This window comes from Marmota monax, unplaced genomic scaffold (assembly GCF_021218885.2).
Source record: "Marmota monax isolate L192 unplaced genomic scaffold, Marmota_monax_Labrador192_F-V1.1 WCK01_AAM20220418_F8-fsc00042, whole genome shotgun sequence".
NCBI classification, from domain to species: Eukaryota; Metazoa; Chordata; class Mammalia; order Rodentia; family Sciuridae; genus Marmota; species Marmota monax.
The window spans coordinates 391,032-416,251 of NW_026693008.1; the positions used below are offsets into that span (position 1 = coordinate 391,032).

At 50.5% G+C, this 25,220-nt stretch overlaps 1 protein-coding gene across 2 annotated transcripts in view; it reads left to right on the forward strand.

Moving 5' to 3' along the window:
* The window catches only part of Lrig1 (leucine rich repeats and immunoglobulin like domains 1), a 126,114-nt gene that overhangs the window by 58,795 nt on the left and 42,099 nt on the right, over positions 1-25,220 (forward strand). The gene's annotated exons all lie outside the window — the stretch shown is intronic.

The following is a 25,220-nucleotide window of genomic DNA, read 5'->3' on the forward strand; positions in this document are numbered from 1 at the left end:
AAAAATACCTGAGATGGTTCTAAGTCCTCTAATTTGCTGTGACCTCTTAGCTGAAGAAAAACTGATTAAATAAAAGGGATGGGATATTTAACATACTAGTAAATTGTAAGTCCCAGAGAATACAGCCTGGGAGGAAAGCAACCTGGTGTCCTGTGGGTGACCTCTCTCATAGCGAGGGAAATGTGGAGCTAGAGAGATCACTGGCAGCAGCAGCCTGAGCCCTCTTCCTGGCTGGATCTGCTAGTGACGTAAAATCAATGGGAATACCTAACTCTCTAGCAAACCCTCTAGAAAAAAAAAAAAGAGAGATGAGATCAGTCTTCTTTATAGTCTCCTTAGTGCAGAGATCAATTCACATTAAAGTGTAATTAAAGAGCAGGTCTTAGAGGGGAGGCAGCCATAGGAGCCTCTACCCCTCCCCATGGCTGGGTGAATAATTAAAGTCCCCCTAAGGGCTCAGCCTGCAAGCAAGGGGGGAAAGAGACCTAGACTTTAATTTTGGAAAATTAGTGTTGGCCTCGGGACCTGAGCTGGGACTGTCGGTAATTAGTCTTGAGGCACAGGTGAAATCATACTGAGTAATAAATAGTTGCTAGCATTCCTCAAACTGACTACACGTGCACACGTGTGCCTGCCTGCGTGGGGGCTGGAGCATTCATTCTTGCCTAAGGAGTGAGAATAAATGAGGCCTTTCTCTTCACTCCCCTGCGGTTAAAACTTCCTAATATATAGCATTCCCCAGAAGGCCAGCCTTTGCAGACATCGTGAAGATTCATGTGAAAAATCATCTCTTGAGCGTGATGTTTATCTCTGGAAGTGTGAAATAATAGTTGTTTTCAAAAATTGAGTGGTACTCTCAGATGGTGGAGCTCTGTGAATGTATTCAGTGTAGAATCTGTGGCCACATTTGAGGTGGGTATGTTTTTTTTCCCACGATAAAGAACCATACTCTCCTTCTGGTGGAGGGATTGCCTGCTGGACCATCCACCAATCAGATTGAGAGAAAACTAATCAATAACCAAGTGTGTTAGGAAATATGGAAATGAGCCAGGTGGGGGTGGTGCACACCTATAACGCCCCCCCCCCCCCAGTCTCTTGGAAGGCTGAGGCAGGAGGATCACAAGTATGTGTGTGTGTGTGTGTGTGGTGTTGGGGATTGAACCCAGGCTTGTGCATGCCAGGCAAGCTCTGAGCTATATCCCCAGCCCAGGATCACAAGTTTGAGGCCAGCCTCAGCAACTTAGTGAAACCCTGTCTCAAAAAATAAGAAAGGCACCAAGTACGGTGGCGCACGCCTGTCATCCCAGCGATCCCAGCGGTTTGAGAGGCTGAGGCAGGAGGATTGCAAGTTCAAAGCCAGCTTCAGCAGTCTAGTGAGGCACTGAGTAACTCAATGAGACCCTGTCTCTAAATAAAATATAAAAAAGGTCTAAAATAAATATAAAAAAGGGATGAGGCTCCGTGGTTAAGCGCCCTTGGGTTTAATCTCTGGTATCCCCCTCCCCCCAAAAAAGGCTGAGGATGTAGCTCAGTGGCATGGTACCCCTAGTTTCAATCCTCAGTACTGCAAAGGAAAAATAAGAAAAGTGTGGAAACAGATCCTCCCCCAGGCCCTTCTGAACAGGCCTCCTCTGCACGGCCACCCCATTCGGCCTTCCTGCTAACGGAAGGTCTGTCCATTTGTGTGTCAGGGTAAAAGTCAACCCTACCTGGGCCATTTCAGTGTGATTGCTCCGGCAGTGAAACCCACCTCATCAAAATGTAGAGTTCATAGTGACTCCGGCCACTTCAGGAAGAAACTGTGGGCAAGGCTGTGTTTGAGGAGGCCCCAATCCCAGCTTATGCAGGGGTCTTGTTCTTTGAGCAGCCCCAAGTCCTTTAGGTCCCCACGCACCAGAGGGAAGATATGGCCATAGTGTGTGTGTGTGTGTGTGTGTGTGTGTGTGTTTTCTTGAACAGTACGAAAAACAAAAGCAAACTTCTTAAATGGAGACTGCGCTTCCCCTCTGCATCTTTGAAGATGTGCTTGCTTTTGCCCAGATTTTGTTGGTCTCCTTGTTCTGGAGAGACCTCATTCGTGTTCCCTCTAGAGATCAGGGGCTTCCCCTCCCCAGTAGCCTGGTGGTTCTGGAGTTTCCTTCAGAAACACCTGGAGAGCTTGCTGAGACTGCTGGCCCCGCCCTACTCCAGGCTCAGTTGATGGTGGTGGTGGTGGTGGAGGTGGAGGTGGAGGTGGTGGTAGGAGAGGAATTGCTTTGCCCACGTGTTCCCAGATGATGCATCTGCTCCTGGTCTGGGAGCTGCTGCCTGGGGCAGGGGGTCAGAGCCCCAAGGCTCTCTTGTCCTTCCCAGGCTGCTTGGGCATTGGGAGACAGTAAATTATTTGGACAGTTCACTGTGTGGTGTCAGGCATCTGTTTAGAACAGTGGGGCTCTGAAGCCCTGGTAAAGCAGTCACTTCTAGTCCCCCCCCCCAATATTTTTAGTCGTAGATGGACATAATACCTTTATTTAATTGATTGATGGATTGGGTACCGGGAATTGAACTCAGGGGCACTTGATCACTGAGCCACATCCCCAGCCCTATTTTATATTTTATTTAGAGACAGGGTCTTGCTGAGTTGCTGAGGGTCTCACTTTTGCTGAGGCTGGCTTTGAACTCGAGATCCTCCTGCCTCAGCCTCCCAAGCAGCTGGGATTACAGGCATGCATCACCACACCCAACTTATTTATTTATCTATCTATTTATTTATTTTTGTATTACAATTCTTAATACACCCTTATACCATAATTCATCATATCTCTGATTATTTATTTATTTTTATGCAGTGCTGAGGATCAAACCTAGTACCTCACATGTACTAGGTGCTCCGCCACTAAAGCAGACACTTCTGAGGAGAGTTCTGGGCTGGGGTGGTGCCCATCATCTAGGTACCATGGGCAGAACAGACCTGGCCGCAGGTTCAGGGCTGGAGACCCCAGGCAGTCACAAGTTTGTTTCTGCTGAGTTTGCTGTTTACTGGTGACCACTCAGGGCTTCTCTGCAGACCTTCCCCAGTTACTCCAGAGGCACGGAACTCCCCGAGCATCTCCCGTGGGCAGGAGGCTTGCTGTTGGCTTCACTGTGGGCACAGGTGTCTCCATTCACAGGCTGCGGCCCAGGCCCACAGGTAGCTCTAACAGAACCTTCCTTTCTGCCGATTTTCAGTTCCCAGGTATCTGGCAGGACTTTGTCCTCACCTAAGTCTTAAGTGGCACCTCTTTGATCCAGGTGGGAGTTCAAAAGAGCATGGGTGAGCAGGGCCACTCTGCCTTGCCATTGGGAGGTCATGAGTGGGCCAAAGAGGTGGAAGGACAGTGGAGGAGGCCCAGGCTGGTTTGTGGTGAAGGGTTAGGGTTCTCTCTGCAGGGTGCCTGCTGTGGGGTTCCCAGTTGGGTTCCACACGAAGCCCAGACAGGCCCCATCTCAGAGCCCTGCCTGGGGGACTCTCCACCTGCAGAGAGTTGAGCAGACAGTTGTCGTACAGCGGCTGAGCACTAAGGAGCCCCTCACTCCTTGTGGCCTAGGGGGCTGCGTGACCGAGAAGGATCCCAGATAAAGTGACCTTTTAGCCGAGACTCCTCCTCCTCCTGACTCCCTTTCTCTCCCTCGACAAGTGGGTGTGATTTACAGGCGTTAGGTGGAGCACCCTAAATGTTCAGCCAGCACGTTGAGAACTTGGCAGGATTCAGGGCCAAAAGGACACGGCAGGTTCCTTTTTTGGGGGCCAATTTGCCCTCCCCCACGCCCCTTTCTAAAGCCAGCAAGCTTCTGTTGGAAGGCACAGTGGGACCGGTGGTTCTTAGATCCACAGCCTCATCCAATGCTGGATGCCACCAGCCAGCCCCAAAATAGAAAATTAAACACCCAATTTACAAAGAAAGCAGCTTTCTGTCCCGGAAACGTCCCAGGGATTCTGTAGAGCAGACGTCTTTTTGCCCCCCCCCCAGTCAAAGTGATCCCTTCCCTGGGAGAGGAGCGGCTATGGCCTCCTCGAGAGCCTGCCAAATTACACAGTTATGACTTGTCATTTTCTTCCTCTCTCTTTCCCTCCTTCTTTGAGAGTGGGGGTGGTGAGCCCGCCAGATGAGAGGTCCATCTGCAAGTTATTTGCTGAGCGATCCAGGGCTAGCACCAGCTGCAGGGCTGGGGGAGACGAGGAGGGGAGAGAGCCTGCTCATGGAGGTCACCGCCTTTTTTGGGAACTCAGTAGCTTGGGTTCTGTTGTTGAGAGTCGGGCTGTCTCTGTCTCTCTCTCTCTCTCTCTCTCTCTCTCTCTCGTTTCCTGGTGACCATGCTTACATGCTTTAAATATAGTGCAAGACCCAGTGGGAATATGGTTGCCCATGGACCGCCTTGGAGGAGAAGCAACGATCCTTGCTGGCTGGGTGCTTGAAAACCCTCCAGGGCTCCGTGAAATGGAGCCGGAAACAGAGCTGCCCCGGGTTGCACAATCTCCCCCTGTGAGCAAGCAAGTGAGTGAGCGAGTGAGCAAGCCGGCTGGCTCCTGACCATATCAACAGCCTCATTCCAACTGGGACCATTTCCTCCTCCTCCTCCTTCTCCTCCTCCCCCTCCTCACTTCCTGCAGGTGGCTTCTGTAATCCAGTTACCACGGGGGAAGCCTCCTGTGCATAGGCACCTAATCCGAAAATGGGCTGGCTGGATTTTGACCTGCAGGGTGACCTTGCAAAAGAAGGCAGGGCCTATTGTGTCTGCTCACACCTGGCAGCCATTTTCAGCTTTTACAGCCCAAGTGGAGAAAATGTGTTTGTGATTATGCCCTGCCTTTCCTCCATAAGGCTGGCCATTGTTGGGCCCTGTATGGGGAATGCTGCCTTCCCCCTTTTTGTGTAAAAGCGAAGGCTGGTCGGGACAAGAGAGTTTTACTTAGTGAATGGAGTCGAACGCACGGAATGACCATTTTTGGAATGCAAAAAATGGACAGATGTTGGCCACATCTTATGGTTGGCGTGCAAAAATAGTAGCTGTGGTCCACTGACGTGCCCTTCTAGGCCTCTTCCCATGGCATGGGCTCTGCGGTCCTGTGAGACTCTTGAGGCATAGAGAAGGCAAGAGGTCTTCAGACCCCGAGGTCCCAGAGCTGGGAAGTGGCAAAGGTGGATCCTGATCTCATCTCTCTCCTTCTTGGGGGCTCCTGCGAGTCAGAAGCCTGGGACAGTGCCATGTCCATATCCAATTGTGTGAGATGTGGGATGTCTCAGCTTCTGGCCTGAAGACTCTGATGTTGCTCTGGGGTGCAAAGGCAAGTGTCTCCCAGAGTTCTTGCCTTACAATCCTCTTTTACCTTCAGGGCAGCAGTCTTTATGTAAAGTAATGTGAACTCCTTTTTGGAGGGCTAGGGGGGTGGTGGGTACTGGGGAACTCAAGGGCAGTTGACCACTGAGCCACATCCCCAGCCCTTTTTTGTATCTTATTTAGAGACAGGGTCTTGCTGAGTTGCTAAGGGCCTCACTAAATTGCTGAGGCTGGCCTTGAGCTTGCCATCCTCCTGCCTAAGCCTCCACAATAGCTGGGATTCATGCATGCACCCCCATGCCTGGCTCATGAAGTCCTTCCTGTCTCTGAAGACGAGGAGGCTGCCCTTGACTCCTATTCCCTGATCACACACTCCAGCCGCTTGTTTTGGGGATCTTACCTGGTTACCCTGGGCCATCTGTTAGGTGCATGGGGAGGAAAAGTCGTCTTGTCGTCAGGTCCCGGCAGAGCCTGAGCTTGTCATTGGGCTGTGCCAGCAGATTCGCGGGTGGTGGCCATCTGCCCTTGAAGACATCACTTCAAGGCGGATTCCTGTGCAGTTTCCTCACTTCCTGGATGTCTGTCAAACCCCAACAGCTGAGGCAGAGGTGCCAATTTGTGGTTTTCTCGTCCCAACTTCTTCACCCGGCCCATGAAAGTGCGCGCTGTGAGGGCCGCAGTGCTGGGGCCTGGGTGGGGGGCGGCCTCTCCGGGGGGGCCACTCGGTTCTGTCCAGATGTCTGAGGGCAGTCCTTTGGGCATTTTCATCATTGGGGAAGGCTGCCAGGGAGTTATTTATAAATACCAGAGCTCCTTCCCCACGTGGCTCAGAATGAAGGGAGGTGACAGTGGGTCTCCACCTTGCACTGACTGCAATGTTCTGCGGGGGCACTTGGGTCCCGTGGCCGGGAGAGGGACTGCCTGGGTGGATCGGGGCTGGAGACCTGCATCCGGTTCCCCTTGCCGTGTCCCTGGGCAGGTTCTCTCGGGCCTCAGCATTCTCGTGAACTGAGATTTGCAGATGAGACAATTGTTAGGATCACCTGAACAAACTCGTGTCCGCGGTGCCACGTCTGTTCATTAGCTAGGAGACACTGGTCCCTAAGGTGGGCCCTGCTTTTGCTGCGCTGCTGTGCTCTGAAGAGGTTTCAAGAAGAATCTATCGGCCTGTCCTAAAACCAGTCTTATGGGCAGATATGCCTTATGGCTCACTGTCTTGTGAACCAGATGACGTTCATAAAAAGCCCCGTGTGTGTGTGTGTGTGTGTGTGTGTGTGTGTGTGTCAGTCCTTATCTTCCCGGTATCTTCATGTCCCTTCTAGGAGCTGTTGAGGACAGGAGTAGAGTTGCTCTTTCTTCCCTTCATCTCTCATTGCCTGGTCCTCTACCCAGGGGAGGCACAGAAGCAACCAAAGGGAGTGTTGAGCCTTAAGCCCAAGCCTTCACCTGGGTCTGCTCCGCAAAGTGCCCCGAGGAGCTCTGAAGACTCTGGGTGCTAGATCTTACCACACTGACACATGCACACCGGTGTTTATAGAGTAGCACGATTCACAAGAGCCAAACTTGGAACCAGCCTGGGTGTCCATCGATAGGAAGAATGGAGGGAACTAGAGTCCATCCTGTTAAGTGAAATAAGTCAAACTTAGAAGGGTAAGGGTCCTGCGTCTTCCTTCACATGCAGAAGCTAGAGAGGAAAGAAAAGATAGGTGGGGTGGATCCCCTGAAAACTAAAGGGAGATCAGTAGCTAGGTGCAGTGACTCACGCTTGTGATCCCAGCAGCTCTAGAGGCTGAGGCAGGAGGATCGAAAAGTTTTCAAGCCAGCCTCAGCAACTTAGCGAGGCCCTGTCTCTAAATAAAATACAAAATAATGCTGGGGATATGGCTCAGTGGTTGAGTGCCCCTGAATTCAATCCCCGGTACCCCTCACCCCCCAAAAGGGGAATCAGTAGAGGAAAGAGACCAAGAGGTGGGGAGGAGGGGGGAAATGCTGGGGAGGGATATTGGCCAAATTTTATTGTTGTATCATGTGCAGGTACAAATATGTAACAATATATCCCATCAGTATGTACAACTATAATGGGCCAATAAAAAATGTGAGGGGGGGAAGAAACAGTATCTAGAAACCGGTTGGGGTTGTGGCTCAGTGGTAGAGCACTTGTCTAGCATGTGCACAAGACTCTGTGTTGATCTAGGATCCACTTACCAAAAAAAAAAAAAAAAAAAGGAGATAAATCTAGGTGCCCAGGACATGTGGCAGGCCAATTAAATCTAAACTTTGGGGTGGGGGTGGGGTCCGTGGGATTGGGGAGCAGTGTTGGGCCCAGATATTGGATTGTCCTCCCACCATACATTTTCCAGGTCATTTCAATATATAGCCCAAAGTTTTAATAAGCCTCAAGCTGGGTAATTGCAGGTGAAAGGTATTGTTCCTTCTTTCCTTCCCTCTCAGACCTATCATTTAAAGTACCCATCTCCACCCCCCACCTTCCTTCCCTCCCTCCCCCACCTTACCAGGTGGAGGGGAAAGAAATATTGAAACTGGCCTTTGATTTTAGCACTTAGGATTCTGGGGGTCCCTGGTAGAGTTTCTAGTGACCTCTGTCACCAATGATTTCATGTGAAGTGATTGTGCAGTTCTATACCTAAAATGACTACAGAGTTGTTCTTATGGTATCGGGGAGGGTGTTTGGTCTGATTAGACCCGAGCACCTTAGTTGGTGATTATAGAATGTTTTTTTTTTTTTTTTTTGGTGCCAGGGATTGAACTCAGGGGCACTCCACCATGAGCCCCATCCCCAGCCCTATTTCGCATTTTATTTAGAAACAGGGTCTCACTGAGTTGCTTAGGGCCTTGCTGTTGCCGAGGCTGGCTTTGAATCTCTTGCCTCAGCCTCCTGAGCCTTTGGGATGATAGGCGTGCTCCACCGTGCCCAACTAAATCAAATATGTATTTTTTTTATAGATGGAAAAACCATGGTTATCAGCACCCACAGTGAGGTTTTCCTGCCTTGCAGTTGTTTGGTTCCTGTGAGTCAGAATGGCCTGTTGAGAAGGTGAGGGTGGGTGCCGTGGGCTGACTGGGGAGCCGTTGTCCACGGCCTCTGACAGCCGTAATAAACCCTCTCTCCTCCAGGCTCTCCCCACAGGCTAGGCTAGCTTTGGCCTCCCTCTCCCGGTTCTCTAGTGGGTGTCAACAGGAGCCCCATTTGGCGGTTCTTTATTGATTGCTGGGTTCCAAAAAACACTTGCATTCACAGGTATCTGCTTCCTGGCTCCCTGGGAAAGAGCTTTGGCCCCCTGGAGATTTAGCACATTACCCAAGGAAATGGATGCAGGTGTCTCATGTCCACAATGCACAGAGTTCAGCGTCCTGGGCAGACAGGTCAAAGTTCACCTTGTCCCCCTGCCTTTGTGGCCTCAGAGCCCCCTCTTGGAAAAGAGAGCCGTGGGAACACTGGTGACGACCAGGGCACTTCTTGTAGGGCTGCCGCTTCAGGGGGCGTTGGAGTAGAGACTGTTAGTTCTGCTCACTTGAGGCTGGCTCTCAGGGTATCTGGAGTGGTTTGTCTGCCAGCAGAAGCCCTTCCCGACTGTCCGCTTGTTTGGACAGAAGTCAACAAGGCCCATCCAGGCTCTTGACCCCCAGAACACAGGCAGGCATTCAGTGAGGTACCAGGCTCTAGCAGGAAAAGTCCCTTCTGGGAGGGCATGTGGCCACCACCCCTGGTTCACACTGGTAGTGTGCAGGACCTCTCATCCTGACTCAGCCAGAGACCCATTGTAGGATCTTTCACAAACACTTCTTTGGAAAGGGGCTGATTTTGCGTTAGCAGTGCTCAGCCAGGTTTCGGAATTCCCGTGGCCTCTCTCCTCCTGTAGGCCTGGCTGAGTCTAGGCCACCGCATTCTTGAAAACCCTTCTCTGTGGGAGAACTGCTGTTGCAGGTGACCTCCTAGTTTTGGGACTGCAGGTTCCTGCTAGAGGCCCACGTGCTTGTGAATTCTGGTGGTGGGGGGGGCTGGCGGGGTCTGGCAAGGCCATGGGCTGTGTGTTGAGAAGTCTGCCTGGAACCATGTGGGGGGTTAGTGTCCTAGCCAGCCCTGGGTGTCAGGTCCACTGCCAAACAGGAGACATGCAACTTGTCTCTAAGGGACTCTCATGGCCGTGGTCCCCAAGGATCCAGAGCTGACCCTTTTCTTCCTCTCGTTTCCCTTCCAAAAATACCCTCTCCACTGTTAGCACCTGATGAAGTACCCTGGCTTGGTTATGGAATAAAGCATTGGCCCCTGGCTCCATTTCTTTCTGGTCTCTTGCCACCTCCTGTCTTGAACTTTGTATCAAACTGTGCAGAATGAAAGCCCACTGACCATGTTTCTGGATAGTTTGCCTGTTCATCTTGTCACTTTGGTCTGGAATGGCTGTCCCTCTCTGAACCTCCTCCTCCTTATGACATCGTGTTCTTGCTTGTTAATGTGCCCACCACATCCGTCTCCTTGTCTTTTCTTTTCCACTGGATTGTGTGTGTTTCAGGCATGGGGCTGGGGGCTGATGATTCACTGGTCACGCCCAACTTTTTCTTATTTCAGTTACCCACAGTGGGCATCCCAGGTGGGCGCAGTGGCATACACCTGTAATCCCAGTGGCTGAGGAGGCTGAGGCAGGAGGATCTCGAGTTCAAACCCAACCTCACCAACTTAGCGAGGTGCTAAGCAACTCAGTGAGACCCTGTCTCTAAATAAAATATTTAAAATTAAAAAAAAAAGGACTAGGGGTGTGGCTCAGTGGGTAAGTGCCTCTGGCTTCAGTTCTCAGTATCCCTCCTCCCCCAAGGGCATCCCAAACCACTTTTGAATGAAAGGGTAAATGAGAGAGCTTGGGGTGTGGGGGTGTAGCTCCATGGTGGAATGCTTGCTTGGTGACATACATTTTGGGGGCTTGATCACCAACACTGCAAAAAGTTAAAATAAACGAGGGGCAGAGGAGTGGGTAATCTCAAGAATAAGTGAAGTTGGATAGTTTTAGACATTGATTATCATGGGACAGGTGAGAACAGAGTGGTCTCTTGGGGAATCCTGATAGTTATGGCTCTTTGCAGCCAATATGTAAGATCCGCTTTTCCCTGATTTGATGAAAACCTGGGCAGCGTGCTGGAGAGAAAGGTATTAGGACACCTGACACCCAGGAGGCAGTGGGGCCTGGAGGTGTGCAGGGGGCGGGGTGTGTGTCTGGGGTCCCATTGTCTCTGTGTGGTTCCTTGTCCTGCTCTGGTAGCAGCTTCCCAAGCCACAGTTTGCTTAGATTAGAAATACTCCTGTCCCGCATGGCTGCACCCGAGAAGTGTGTTCTGTCTGTCCCTACTTAACCTGCTCAAAAGTTTGGAGAAAGGTGCTGTTCCAAAGTGAAGGTGGAGAGTGACGGCAGACCCCTCCAGGCATCCAGTCCTTACTGGAAAACTCTACCCTTTGTCCCACCAAGACAAAGGGGAATGGGGAGGGGGGTGTGCAGCAGCCCCAATTAAAAAGAAATGAGTTTTTATTTGGGTTTGGAGGTGCCAGTGGGTACATTGATGGGGAGAAGAATGTTCTGCAGTCAAGGTGTTGAGAAGACCCAGTTGTTAAAGGTTAGCTCCGCTCCTTGCTGCAGGACCCCCGAGAGCCTTCCCTGGTCCTGTGTTCCTTTGCAGTCTCCGGGGAGGAGCGGGCAGCTGCTGTAAGACTGCTTGCTCACAGCTGTGTTCTGAACTCATTTTCTCTTGGCCGACCTACAGCATGGTAAACTCTGCTCCTCACACCCCTGGGGGGGGGGCGCTGCTTTCCCATCTCTAAATGCAGACCCTCGAAGGGTACACTTTGTCACCGTGATCTCTTGGGTCCTCCCCAGGGATCCTCTGTGTAGACTTGTCCCAGTGCCGGTTCATCTGCAGGCTGGCCCCAGACCCCTGGGGCTCTGCGTTGTGTGTCTTTGGCAGACATGAGACCCCCGCCCCTCCCCCCCCCCCCCGTGAGGGGGTGAAGCCTAGTGTTTCCCATTTAAAATGGGACCACCTGGTCCACTTGCTCTGTGGGGTGTTGTTGGTTTATGAACAAAAGGGTGCCGTGGTCCTGCAAGTTCAGCCAGGGCAGAGTCAAGCAGAATGAAAGGGACCTTGGTAGGATGCCCGTTCGCACCTCTCTTTTGCTGCCCTGCAGTGGAAGTCTGCGAGAGGCAGTGAGAAATTGTTATGCTGTGGATGTGAGGTGTCCCCCCAAAAAACTCACGTGTGAGACGGTGCAGAAGGTTCAGAGGAGACATGACTGGGTAGTGAGAGCCTTAACCCAACCAGTGAATGGATCCCTGATGGGATTAACTGGGTGGTGGCTGGAGGCAGGTGGGTGTGGCTGGAGGAGGGGGCTTTGGGGTCTCTATTTGTCTCTGGAGAGTGGGGTCTCTCTCTGCTTCCTGATCACCATGTGAGCTGCTTCCCTCCACCACACTCTTCCTCCATGATGTCCTGCCTCCCCTCGAGCCCTGAGGAATGGAGCCTGCTGTCTATGGACTGGGACCTCAGAAACCCTGAGCCCCCAAATAAACTTTTCCTCCTCTACAGTTGTTCTGGTCAGGTCTTTAAGTCACAGCAGCAAAAGAAAGCTGACTGAAACAGAAATCTAGGTGCCATTTCCAAGCTGATTAGGCCAAGAACCCTTTGCGTGGAACGCCTCTGTTAGGGTTTGGTATGAAGTGTCCTCCAGAGGTTCAGGAGGCTTGGCCCCTTGTGCTCCAGGGTTCAGAGGTGGGGCTTAGGAAGTGATTGGATCACAAGGGCTCTAATCTCATTAGTGGGTTCATAATTGGACTATTGGGAGAGGGTGGAAACCTTAGGAGGTGGGGCTAGTGGAGGAAGTAGGTCACTGGGACATGCCCTGGAAGGGTATATGTCATTCTCAGTCCTTCCTCTGTCTGTGTCTGCTTACTTGCCACCACGAGGTAAGCAGTTCTGTTCTGTCACACATGTCCCGCTACAATGTTCTCCCTCATCACAGTCCCTTTGTGGTGGGGCTAAGCCACCTGGCCTGAACCCTCTGAAGCCATGAGCCCAAATGAACCTTTTTCTCCTTTGATTTATTTTCTCAGGTATTTTGTCATAGCTATGAAAAGCTGACTAACTGCTCTCTAAGGCTGGCAGCCGAGGGATGACTTAGGGAACCTGGAGTTCATTCGACCACCTGTCTACCATTTTCCAGGAATGGATGTCCAGGAAACTGTCTTCCTTGGCCAGGTGCTGGGAGAGGTCACAAGGCTGGATGACAGTCCCTAATACCAGGCCAAGATCACACTTTATCAGGAACAGTTTTGTCTCTAGGGGTCCAGCCCCCACCTGGCCTTTTCCTAAATGGTGGAAAGTAATTAAATAGTTCATGCCTCTCCCTGCGCGTCAGAGTCCCACAGAGCCCAGCAGCGCTTAGTGCTTGGCTCTGAGAACGGATTCATGCCATGTATGTTTCTACTGATTTGAAGCAAAAGCCAGAGAGCAAGTAAAATAGCAGGAAGGCTGTCTTGATTGCACTCTGAACTCTGCCAGGCCTCCTGTGTGATCCTCTGTGGATGCCATGACTTCCAATTTTGGTTAACCCACCCCCCCATTGAACCCAGGGGCACTTAACCACTGAGCCACATCCCCAGACCTTTTTTTATATTTTATTTAGAGACAGGGTCTCACTGAGTTGCTTAGGGCCTCACTAAGTGGCTGAAGCTGGCTTTGAACTTGAGGTCCTCCTGCCTCAGCCTCCCAAGCTGCTGGGATTATAGATGTGTGCCACTGTGCCTGGCTTGGTTAAACTTTTTTACTTTTGGATAATTGTTAAATTACTTGTGATTGTAAAAAATAATAATAATATGGAGAGATCCTGTGCATATCCTCAACCCAGTTTCCTTCCCCATGCAAACCTTTCCTAACCAGGATATTGACACTGATAAAGTCAAGATGCAGAACATTTCCCTTACCACCAAGATCCCTCATGTTGTTCTGTTATGGTCACACCCACTTCCTTCCTGCCCCCACACCTTTGGTGATCTCTGATTGGTTTTTCTGAATTTATACTTTAGCTATCTAAAAAGTGTGATGTCACTGGAATCACAACAGTACCTATAACCTTTTGGGACAGGCTCATTTTTGACTCAGTGTAATTCTCTGGAAGGTTCACGTAGATTGCATGTATCGGTAGTTCATTTCTCTGTGTTAAAGAACCATACTCCACATTATGGGTGTGCCTTGCTGTGTTTAGTTCTTGGCCCATTTGTTCTGTTTCTGTTTTTTGGCCTGTCATGAGAAAGCTGCTGTGAACATTCATGCATAGGTTTTTGTATGAGCATGAATTTTCATTTCTCTGTGTTAAATGTCCAGAAGTTCAGTTGATGAGTTGCTTGGTAACTGTTTAGTTTTTTTTTTTTTTTTAATGAAGAGTAAATCCAGTCTTTTTCCATATACTTTTTAGATGTCAATGGACCTTTATTTTATTCGTTTATTTATATGCAGTGGTGAGAAGCGAACCCAGTGCCTTGCACATGCTAGGTAAGTGCAGTACCACTGAGCAACAACCCCAGCACCCCCCCCCCCCCAGTTTTTGTTTTTTTTTTTTTTGCACCAGGGGTTGAACTCAAAGGGCACTTGACCACTGAGTCACATCCCTAGTCCTATTTTTTTTTTTAATGTTTTATTTAGAGACAGGGTCTGACTGAGTTGCTTAGTGCCTTGCAGCCAGCAAGAGGCTGGCTTTGAACTCGCCATTCTCCTGCCTCAGCCTCCCGAGCTGCCGGGATTACAGGTGTGTGCCCCTGTGCCTGGCTCTGCATGTTTAATTTTTTTTTAAGAAATTGCTGGGCTCTTCCAGAATGGCTATACTGTTTTATAGTTCTACCAGCAAACTAGGAGTAATTGAGCTTTTCTCTATTATTTCTGGGCAGCATTTGGTGGTGATCCTCCCCCCTCCACCCCGATTCTGATTGGCATGTAGTGTAGCTCATTGGGATTTTGGTTTTCATTTCTCTGATGACCAGTGATGCTGAGCATTTTCTAATGTGCTTATCTGCAAACTACAGGGTTTCTTTGCGGGGAGGGGGGCACCCCAGGGATTGAACCCAGGGGCACTTAACCACTGAGCCCCATCCCCAGCTGTTTGTATTTTTTAGTTTTAAGACGGAGTCTCACTGAGTTGCTGAGGCTGGCTTTGAACTCATGATCCTCCTGCCTCAGCCTCCTGAGCCACTGGGATTACAGTTGTGCACCACCACACCTGGCTTACAGGTTCTTTTTGATGAAAAGTGTGTTTGTGCCTCTTGCTCATTTTTCTAACTGGATTATTCTTTTTAACTCTGTGGTTGTTGTTTGAGCTCCGCAAGTTCTTTATGTATTTTAGATACTCGTTCTTTGTTCGACGTATGATTTGAAAATGCTTTCTCCTAGTCCCTCCCTGTCATTTCATTTAACGGGGCTATTCACAGGACAGACGTTTTAAATTTGGAGATAGAGCCCATCATGTTCATTTTTTCCTTTTGCTTTGCTTTTAGGGTCAGGTCTAAGAATTTTCTCTAAATCCCAAAGAATTTCTGTTGTTGTTATTGTTTTTTCCCCTAGAAGTTCTGCGGTTTACGTTCTGCATCTAAGCCTACAATGGCATGGTTTTAACAGCCTGAAATGAAGAAAATCAGAGCCTGTGTTTCCAAGAAAGAAACAAGAGCAAGCATAGGAACCCGGAATGGGCTGGAGGAGGACCCGGTGGCCCTGGGTGTGGTCACTTTGATGTGGCAGGGTCTTATCCTCTTTCGGGAAGATAGTGAAGGGCCACTCCTCAGTCCCACCCCTACCCATCCTTAACTCTCTCCAAGAACAGTCAGATCGTATGCCGAGAGCCTTGGGAAATAGCTTGCTCCCAGATAGCCAAAGTCATGTGACTGGGAGATCAAAAGTCTTCCAGATGGGGCAGGAAACAGGCCTGGTTTTATTTTTGAAGGCAGATCAGTGGTATGGCTCCCTAGAGAGGGGAGGATCTCGTCTTGGAGGCTGTGTCCTCCTCCTTTGATAGAACTGCAAGCTGTTGGGAAGCCGATGTGAATCCCAGGGCATGTGCCAACGGCAGACAGTGGAGAGAGGCCCTCCCTCTGTGGCCCGAGGGCGCTTCGGGGCACCCCTGCACCCGCAGTCCTCTGTTCTACCAGCTGCAGCCGTCTGATCTAACTTCTTGTACCCCTGTGGCTTCACAGCATGGTCCAGCCAGGAGCCAGGGGAACGCCTGGGGCTCACATCCGGGTGAGCTGGGCAACTTCCCACCAGGGCCTCGACCTCTCTGAGTCTGTCATGGTGGAGAGCAACAGGTAGACAGGTCCCACCTGGACAGTGCCAGGTTCTTTGCTGTTGCACTTTACTGTCTGAAGAAAGAAAGAAGAGCCCCAATCTTCACCTATTTAGGGATGGGTACATTGACCACCATAATCAGTTTAATCATAGGGGAGGTCTGGCCGGGCAACTGTGTGGTGACCCTCTGTGGGCTGAGAGACTGGAGGGGACCATGCATGAGCATGCTGGTGAGGTGTTTAGGCTTACATAGGCAGCAGTAGGGCTGGTGAGAAGGGGGGCAGTGTTAGTCAGCTTTGCAGCACTACGACAAAATGCCCGACAAGAACAACTTATAGGAGAGAAAGGTTGTTTGGGCTCATGTTTTCAGAGGTTCAGTCCATGGCAGCCTGAGTCCAGGGCTCTGGGCCCAAGGTGAGACAGAGCATCAGGGCGGAAGGGCCTGGTGGAGGGCAGCAGCTTCATTCCTGGTGGCCAGGAAGCAGAGAGGGGAAGTGGGAAGGGGCGGCATGCCCGCCCCCTCCCCAGTGACCCACCCTCTCTAGCCAGACCCCACCTGCCCACAGTTACCATCCAGCCAGTCTCTTCAAAACTAGGATGGACTGGTCAGGCTACAGCTCCCACCAGATCCAGTCCTTCCACCTCTGAACAATCCTGCATTAACACGGGAGCTTCTGGGGGCCGCCTCGTATCCAAACTCTAACAGGGCTATGCAGTGCAGTGAGGCAGAATTTTGCCCAGAACCTGCAGAGAAAGAGGTCCAGCCTCTGTTATAAAACGAGGTGTGGCTGGGCAGAGGGCACATGTCTCCCTGGTGGATGACTGGAAGAGGTGTGGGGTGCTGTCCAGAGAAGCTCTCTTCCCCAGGGGTTCTTTTGCCTGTCTCCAAGTGGGGGGGGGGGAATGTGGATTCACACTCTGGGCTCCAGTTCTACCTGCCGGCTTCCTGCTGCAGCCTCCGCAACCTTCAGCAAGTGGGTTAGCCTGAAGGGTCTCCACCTGCAACATGGGGGTGGTGATCTAGCCCCCCTGGGTTGTCTTGGGGTTAAATGAGGTCCTACCAATGAGAAGGCAAGCCAGAGGATAGCGGCAGGTACACAGCAACAGAAGGTTTTGGGTTGCCTCTGTCCCCGGGCTGAGGCCAGTGCCACTTTCTGTTGAGAAGGAAAGTGCTGGGTGCCTCCTTCATGGCTGAGGGGTGAGGGGAAGCCATCTGGGAGGATCCACTGCCCTGAGCAGTGACTCTGGCATTTCCTGGCGGCTGCAGAAGCCTCTGGGCTTCATCCCAGGCTCAGCTACAAAGGCCCTTTGAAGTTGTCACCACCTGGTGCAGTGCTGTGAGGAGGGGGCCCCCGAGAAGATTCTGGAACCCAGCACAGCATGGCCTCCTGCATATGTATGTCTGCATGGAGAGGTGCAATAACTGAGGCCACCCCACTGCTCACCCCCACGCAGCTTAGGCATAGCCACACTGGAGAGTCAGGTCCTGCAGTTCATGTTAACTGCTTTGGGAATACAAGTTCGATTTATGTACCTAAATGTCAAGCGCCTTAAAATAACACGTGAGAGAGAGGAGACATTGTGGTCACGTTCTGTCTGAGGGCGACACGTAGCTTTCCCTGCCTATGCCTACCTAGATCTTTTAAGAATGGCAGCCATGCAGATAGATCAGTCCTGTGATACTGTTGAGCGTGTGATGTGGACCTTCTCCAGGGTGTGCTCCCTGCCCGGGGCCCAAACAGAAAGGCAGCCCTACCAGAAGGAGGCTGTGTTCTGTTTGGGAATGTGGCGTGAGGCCACCCTGTTGTTTGTCATCAGTGGTCCTGGTTGATGAGGTCACCAGGAAGAGAGACCATGACAGAGCCCTCGGTCTTGGACTCCCGGTGACGTCCTCTCCCAGTTGCTGACCAGCATTGGGGAACCTTGGAGCGAGGATGCCCGAGCCATATGAGGTGCCTTAGCTCCAGGATTGCGTATCCTGGGTTGGGGTCTTTCCTACGTCTGTCACCCTCCTCAGCAGAGGAAACCAAGTGACTGCAGCTGCTTCTTCCGAGGGGCTGGGGTTTGTTGCTGGCTCCGAGGGGTCTCTCCCCCACCTCGTTCTTGGTCACTGCCGTCTTCCAGCTCGTCCCCCTTTTGAGGCCAGCCTCTGTAGCTCGGCTCTTGGAGTCTGGGTGGGTCTGCACCGCTGGCTCATGTGGACGTTTTCTTTCCTTCCTCCCTTGAGCCGCAGAGCCAAGCAGGCACAGACACATGGCCTTGATGTTGTCATGAGAGGGGACTGGGATTTGCTGAGTGAGAAATCAGGGGTGGCCAGGTCAGCCATGCAGCACCCACAGCTCCTTGGTTGTGCTAGGGTTGGTGGCCCGACGCAACGCAGCTTGACAACCCGGCACTTCACGCTTAAGTGTTCTAAGTTCATGTTAACTGCTTTGTCAATACAGATTCAGTTCATTTGCCTAATGGACGAGCACATTTTCTGTGATACTGCCACGCCAGGGCTGGTATCCGTGATGGCCGAGGTCTTGTAGAGGGGGGTCTGTGTGGTGGAGTGAAATCCCAGTGTGCTAGGGTGTGTAGGAGAGCATGTCACCAGGGAAAGGGAGGCCAAGGGGAAGAGAAGAAGGGACCAGGCGTGGTGACACACACCTGTTAATCTCATCAACTCTGGAGGCTGAGGCAGGAGGATCGCAAGTTCAAAGGCAGCCTCAGCAACTCAGCGAGACCCTGTCTCTAAATAAAAAATAAAAAGGGCTGGGGATGGTGCTCAGTGGTTAAGCACCCCTGGGTTCCCATCCCAGGCACCAAAAGAAAAACCTCTACATTGACTGGTTTAAAGGGAAAAATAAAGCGGATCGTCAGGTGGCTGTGTTGACCCAGATCAGAAAAGAGAAACCTTTTTTGGCTTTTCTGATCCAGAAGTGTCCATCTGTGGAGGGCAGGGCTAGAGGAAGTGGTTTGTTGTTCCTGACTTCACATCTTCTGACCCAACTTGGTACCTCCTTGACCTGCCCAGGTGACAGGACAGATTCCCTTCCTGCAGGCACAGAAGGGACTTCTCAAGCCCTCAGAAGTCCCCGAGTGAGGATGGCACAGCCTTTCTCTTTGGGGAATGAGTGCAGGTCAGACGTGGCTCTCAGAAGTCCTCTGTCAGGGTCTGGATGTCCCTCCCAGGGGAGGGGTGCAGAGGCAGCTCCGCTGGGCTGGGCTGATGCTGGGGGCCAGGGCCACGAGGACATTGGCTAGCCCAGGACAAGCACAGCGTCCGTGAACGGGACATGGGAAATGCATAAGTACCCAGTTCTGTTCAATGCTTTCTCTTTAGCAGGTCTGTCGCATCCCTAAAAAAATAAAGCTCTACATCATACCTTTAAATTTTTTTTTTTTGGTAAAAGATTCTAAAAGGATGGTTTAATCTCCTGAATAACCCCAGGAGACTGAACTAAAGATGTACTTCATGTATCTACTGAACAAATATTGATTGAGCACCTTTTATATTATAAGCATTTTTCCCCCCTGGGTGCTGTGAATACAGCCGTCAATAAACTAAAAATCCGAGCCTTGGTGTGGTTTACATTCTATTGATGCCATTTCATTGGGACTACTTAATATTTTAGGTGGTTTTGTTTTTAATTAATAGGCTTTCAGGAAAGTTGCAAGTTTATAGAAAAACATGAGCAGAAAGTAGAGAGAATTGCCATGTTCCATCCCTTCCTCCCATCCCCAGCCCTTCCCTCTTTTGGTGGAGAGTTTGTTTCCCCTCCTAATTGTTATTTTTATTTTTGGTACTGGGGATTGGACCCAGGAGCACTTAACCATGGAGCCATATCCCCAGCCCTTTTTATATTTTATTTAGAGACGGAGTCTTGCTCAGTTGCTTAGGGCCTTGCGAAGTTGCTGAGGCTGACTTTGAACTCGTGATCCTCCTGCCTCAGCCTCCCAAGTTTCTGGGATTACAGGCGTGCACCACTGTGCCCAGCTGTTTTCCCATTACTAACATCTTGCCTTAGTTACATCTCATGACCCAATATTAACTTCCTACTAAAGCCCACAGTTTAGATTAGGGCTCCCTCTTGGGTTTGCACACTCCGTGGGTTTGATAAATGTAAAAATCACATGTACCCACCATTACAGTATTACAAAGAAGTTTCACTGCCCTGCAATTCCCCAGAATTGAACGATTTATCTCCCTTTCCTTCCTACCCTCTGGCAACCACTGATCTTTTTATTATCTCCATGGTTTTACCTTTCTGAGAATGTCATATATTTGCAAGTTATATAGTAGATAGCCTTTTTAGATGGGTTTCTTTAAAAAAAAAATTTAGTTGTAGATGGACAGCATGCCTTTATTTATTCTTATATGGTGCTAAAGATCAAACCCAGTGCATCACGTGTGCTAGGCAAGTGCTCTGCCACTGAGCTGCAGCCCCAGCCCCTAAGTGGGTTCCTTGCATTCCTCATGTGTCTTGTCTTGGGAGGTTTTTTGTTGTGGTGGTTTTTGCTTGTGCATCTTAGAATGAAGCACAGAAACATTCTGACAGATGGTGATGAGCTGCAGGCATTCGTGGGCTGAGTGTCTCTGCACTTCACAGGATAGTGGTGGCTGCTTCTGTAGGGTTCCTAGATTTCATTTCAAACCCAGGACTTCCAGCTAGATATGTGTAAGCTGAGGGGTGGGGGAGCCACAGGGTCCTGCTGTAGTAGTGTCCCCAGGACTGTACACTTCCATGGGTTAACACTTAGGTCTCCTTTGCAAGGATTTAATGGGAACTGTCTGTTGAAGACCCCCAGGGGACAGTGACCCTAAAGGAAGTGAACGGGTGGGGAGATTGGTTGACACAGCCCAGTCCTGCCTTCTGAGGGGTTGACCCTGCCTGGTGGAGGCTGTTTATCCGGCCACTGGGCTGCTCTTGTTTTTTATCCCATCTCCACCTGAATAAACAGATCCGGAGCGTCATCTGCAGCCAGGCTGAGAATCTGCCAAAATTCCCCAGGGAACTGGTGATTCACCAGCAGCCGGGGTGGGGGTGGGGGGGAGGGGGGAGCAAAAGAGAGACCTGCTTATTCTGATTTTCATTCTCATTTCCTGCCCAGCAAATAATCCAGGCTGGGTGTGCTCCCCCCCACCCCAACGCCCCCACCCCCCTCTTTTTGGTACCAGGGATGGAACCCAGGAGGGCTTCCATGGGTCTTGCTGAGTTGCTCAGGGCCTTGCTAAATTGCTGAGGCTGGCTTTGAACTTGTGATCCTCCTGCCTCAGCCTGCAGAGCTGCTGGGACTATAGGTGTGCACCACCAAGCCTGGCTGGGCTGTTTCTTGAGAGACACTGGCTTTTTATGCCATGGGTTTTCACTTTTAAGAAGCTGGATGTAGGGGTGGGGTTGTGGCTCAGCAGTAGAGCACTTGCCTTGCATATGTGAGGCACTGGGTTCCATCCTCAGCACCACATATAAATAAATGAATGAATGAATGAATGAATGAATGAATGAATGAATGAATGAAATAAAAGTATTGTGTCCATCTACAACTAAAAAAAATATATTTTTTAAAACAGAAGCTGGATATATAGTAGGCTAGAGAGAGGGTGACGCTTTTGACTATCCTTCTGACCAGAGACACTGGCTTCAAGTTGGCTTGGGGAAAACTTCTGCACTCGTTTCTTCTGAAAACCTCTTCCTAGTTTGTGGGTTCGCACGCACATGGGCATTGGTCTTGATGTTAATTTGGGTCTTAGAATCATTCTTACTATTTTGGTGCTCATTAGGTCCTCATTTACAATAAAACAATTCTGCTCGACAGGTGAACAAGATTAGATTGAGCTCCCTTGCGTTGTTTGGTAGCCCCAGGCCTTATTCTTAGTGCTTTTTAGTGGTCAGGGTCCGGGCCAGGAAACCAAGGGAGGTAGCAGTTGAGAATATGGCCAGAAGAAGCAGCATGACACAGGGCACAGTCATCAGATGATTTTTCAGATTCATTTCAACCCTGGGGAATTGGTTTAAAAGAAAACTACCAGGGTGTAGTGAGGCTGAACAGGGGTGCTGCCAGTGAGCCGTGGAGCCGTGTCTTGCCTGGACCCTGCGGGCCTGCTGTGAGGGCAAGTGAATGTGCACCGAACAGCCAGTGCAAAGGCTCTTCTGAGCCGGGCGTGATGGTGCACGCCTGTCATCTCAGACACTCAGGAGGCTGAGGCAGGAGGATTCCAAGTTCAAGGCCAGTGTCAGCAATTTAGCAAGGTCCTGTCTCAAAATAAAGAATAAAAAGGGCTGGGGATGTGCCTCTGTCATTAAGCTTGATGTTAATTTGGGTCTTAGAATTATTCTTACTATTATTTTGGTGCTACACCCAGCACACCCTTATCCCCACCCCCAAATTCATGTCCGTAGCAGTGATTTTCGAAGTAGTCCAAATTGGAAATAACTCGATGTTGGTCAGCAGCGGAATCCAAGAATAAATGGCTGCTTCTTAAATAGAAACATCATACTGCAATGGAAATGCCTCTGATGCAGCAAACCTGGGTGGGTCACATAACTACCAAATGGAGTGAGGTAGAGAGGTGCAGAAAAGTATCTATAAGACAATTCCACATATTTAAAGCACAGAAATAGGCAAAATTGGTCAAGTGTGGTAGAAGTGGAGAGTTTCCCTTTGGGAAGAATAACCAACCAGGAAAACGATGGAAAAAAGATGGGCGATGTTCTCTCCCTGTGTCTGAGCCGGGGGGTGGGGGGGGGGTTACATGGGCACACACCTTTTGTAAAAGTGTGTTGAAGTCGGCATGTATCATTTATACACTAGTCAGACTTTTATACCTGGATAGAAGTGTTCACAAACAACAAAACAGCTGCCAGCCCTTGGCATGTGACCTGGGTACTGGGTAGTGGGATGGAACCCAGGGGCGCTTAACCACAGAGCCCCATCCCCAGCCCACTTTATATTTTATTTAAAGACAGGTCTCACTGAGTTGCTCAGGGCCTTGCTAAGTCGCTAGGCTGGCTTTGAACTCCCGATTCTCTTGTCTCAGCCTCCTGAGCCGCTGGGATTATGGGCACTACACCCAGTCTTTTTTTTTTTTTTTTTAATAAAGGAGACCTGGTTTTCTTCACTGTGTTCTTGAAATGGTTAACATCCTTAGTGTTTGCACTACCACTGGTAGGTTTCAGTTTCCCTCAGTCTCTGTAGCAGGGTCTCCAGCCACTTCACACCGGGTGGGCTCCAGGTCTGCTGTATTAGGCCACATTGCAGCCTCACATGGCAGGTCCAGGTGCGCTTAGGTCTTCAGCCACTCCTGGCAGGTCCTGGGTGCCCGCCGTGCAGTGGGTTATGTGCTCACTATGGTGCAGTCTTAGGATTCCAGAGCAGCTCTCTGGTGGGCCCCGTGCTGTGGGTACTCAGAGCGCACGGGTGTGGGGCAGGATCGCCGTGGGAATAGTAGGGTTAGGATGGAGCAGGGGTCATAGCAGGTATGTTAAAAATTTTTCTCCTTCCAGTGTTACCTTGGGTGTAGCTGTCTGTTTTAGCCAGAGGTTCAGGCAAAGCAAGGATTTGGATTTTGCTGACTTAGGTAACTCAAAGTAAAATTCTTAAGGAAGATTTGCTCTGTCTAGTTAGAGTCCATATGCGAAAGAGTGGACAGTCACTGTAGTACTTGGAAGAGCTGAAGGTCATCCCTGCCTCAATGGTAGACTTCTGTAGTAGCTTCCAGCGTAACTGACAGAACTAAAGGAGGAGGCTAGAGAGTGCAGCTCTCTGTGTTCTGTAAGGTGGTCCTGATGGCATGTCCGTCTCCACTGGCCGCAGAAAGGAACCTGGGTCCTCTTTGGAGGAGCCTCATGATGATGTAGACTCGGGCTTCATTTCACTTTCTGAAGAGGCACAAAAGACTTAGGCAGAAGGCTGTGATTGGTGACATCTGACGTGGGCACTGTGGAGGGAGGAGGGGAGGGTCTCCTCTCTGCAGCACAGTGAAATTGAGCCTCCTTTTGCAGGTGGTTAAACCAGATAAAGAGTGGTTTACCATCCATGCACGGTTCCAAAGTTACATCAGGACTCAAAATCAGAATCTGGCTCCCTGTCCCCCAATCCTGGACTGGTTGCCGCAGTGTTAACCGGGACACACATGATAGCCCCGGGGCCCAATCCTCGCCTGCTGCTCCTGCTTGTTTTTGTAGGTTTCAATGGAACTCAGCCACACGGGTTAATTTACATATGGTCTGTGGCCGCTTTGGCACTTCAGCAGAGTTGAGTAGCCCTGCGTGACCACAAAGCCTAAAATGCTCACCATCTGGCCCCGTTGTAGAATACACGTTTGCTGATCCCTGGTGTAGACAATAGGTGCATAATTTCAGGAACCAGAAATTATCCACTTGACCCACCTTGCCCTGCTGCCTTTGATCTGCTCGCCCTTTCTTCCTGGCTGTTATCTGTGACAGGAGACCTTTTCCACCACCACCGGGAACACCTTGTAAACCAGGCTTTCACAGAAGGCCAGTGGAACAGGCACTTGGGGTACAAAGTTCTAAGCGCTGGTTTCAAATGCCTCTGGTCTGTTTCCCTGCCTAACGTAACATGGGCTCTGAAAATGGAACCAAGTGGGAGAGCTTATCTTGCCTGCTGCCCGCCTTTGAAGGCTGATTTTATTTTTAAAGGCTTTAACAGGTGTGGGTTTAATGGGCTTCTGCTGTCTTCGGTTCTCCTCGCCCTAGAGGGCAGCCTTGGGGGTAAACTGACACTGGCTAGAGGCAAAAGCCTTGTGGCCAGGATGTCCCCGCCCCCAGGCCCCATAACTACAGAATGGACTGGTTTTGTGAGTGTTCCTGAGATGGGGCTAGTAACGAGGATTCCTAGTGCTTCTCAGCTTGTGGTATCCTCGCCCTTTACAAAATTAAAAAAAAAAAAAATTAAATGTCAGTGGATCCTTTTGCATCATTACCTGCCCTAGGAATAAAAGGACCTGTCCTGCTTGAATGCAGGTCTGTGAAGACAAGAACTCAAAAGAAGCCCGCTGCGGTGGTGCACACCTGTCATCCCAGCGGCTCGGGAGGCTGAGGCAGGAGGATCTCGAGTTCAAAGCCAGCCTCAGCAAAAGGAAGGTGCTGAGCAACTCAGGGAGGTCCTGTCTCTAAATAAAATATAAAAAAAGGGTTGGAGATGTGGCTCAGTGGTGAAGCACCCCTGGGTTCAATCCCCAGTACCAAAAAATAAAATAAAATAAAAGGAATTGGAAAGCAGGGTTCAGAGGTGAGAGAGATGGGTGTGGACCTTCGTGGGAACTGGGCCGTTGGTGATGTTAAGTGATAGGCAAAGCACCTGTGTTTGCACATGACATTAACCCTTTCACAAGGGTGACATGCTGTTTTGAGTCAGGGCAGCCATTGCTTCTCAGGCGGGAGAAAGGAGGGCTTCTCTGCAGGGATCTGTATGCTGGCTCTTTCCTCTGGCCTTCGTGGATGGAAACCTGGAAGGGATATCTTAGAAGGCCAGCTGTCCCTCCAAAAGTTTGGTGCTTTGAGGTTTGGTGCTCTTGGGTCCAGGATGTGGGCCGCAGTCCCTCTTGCTGTGGGAGTGAGCAGGGAACAACGCGGTAGGGGGTCCCT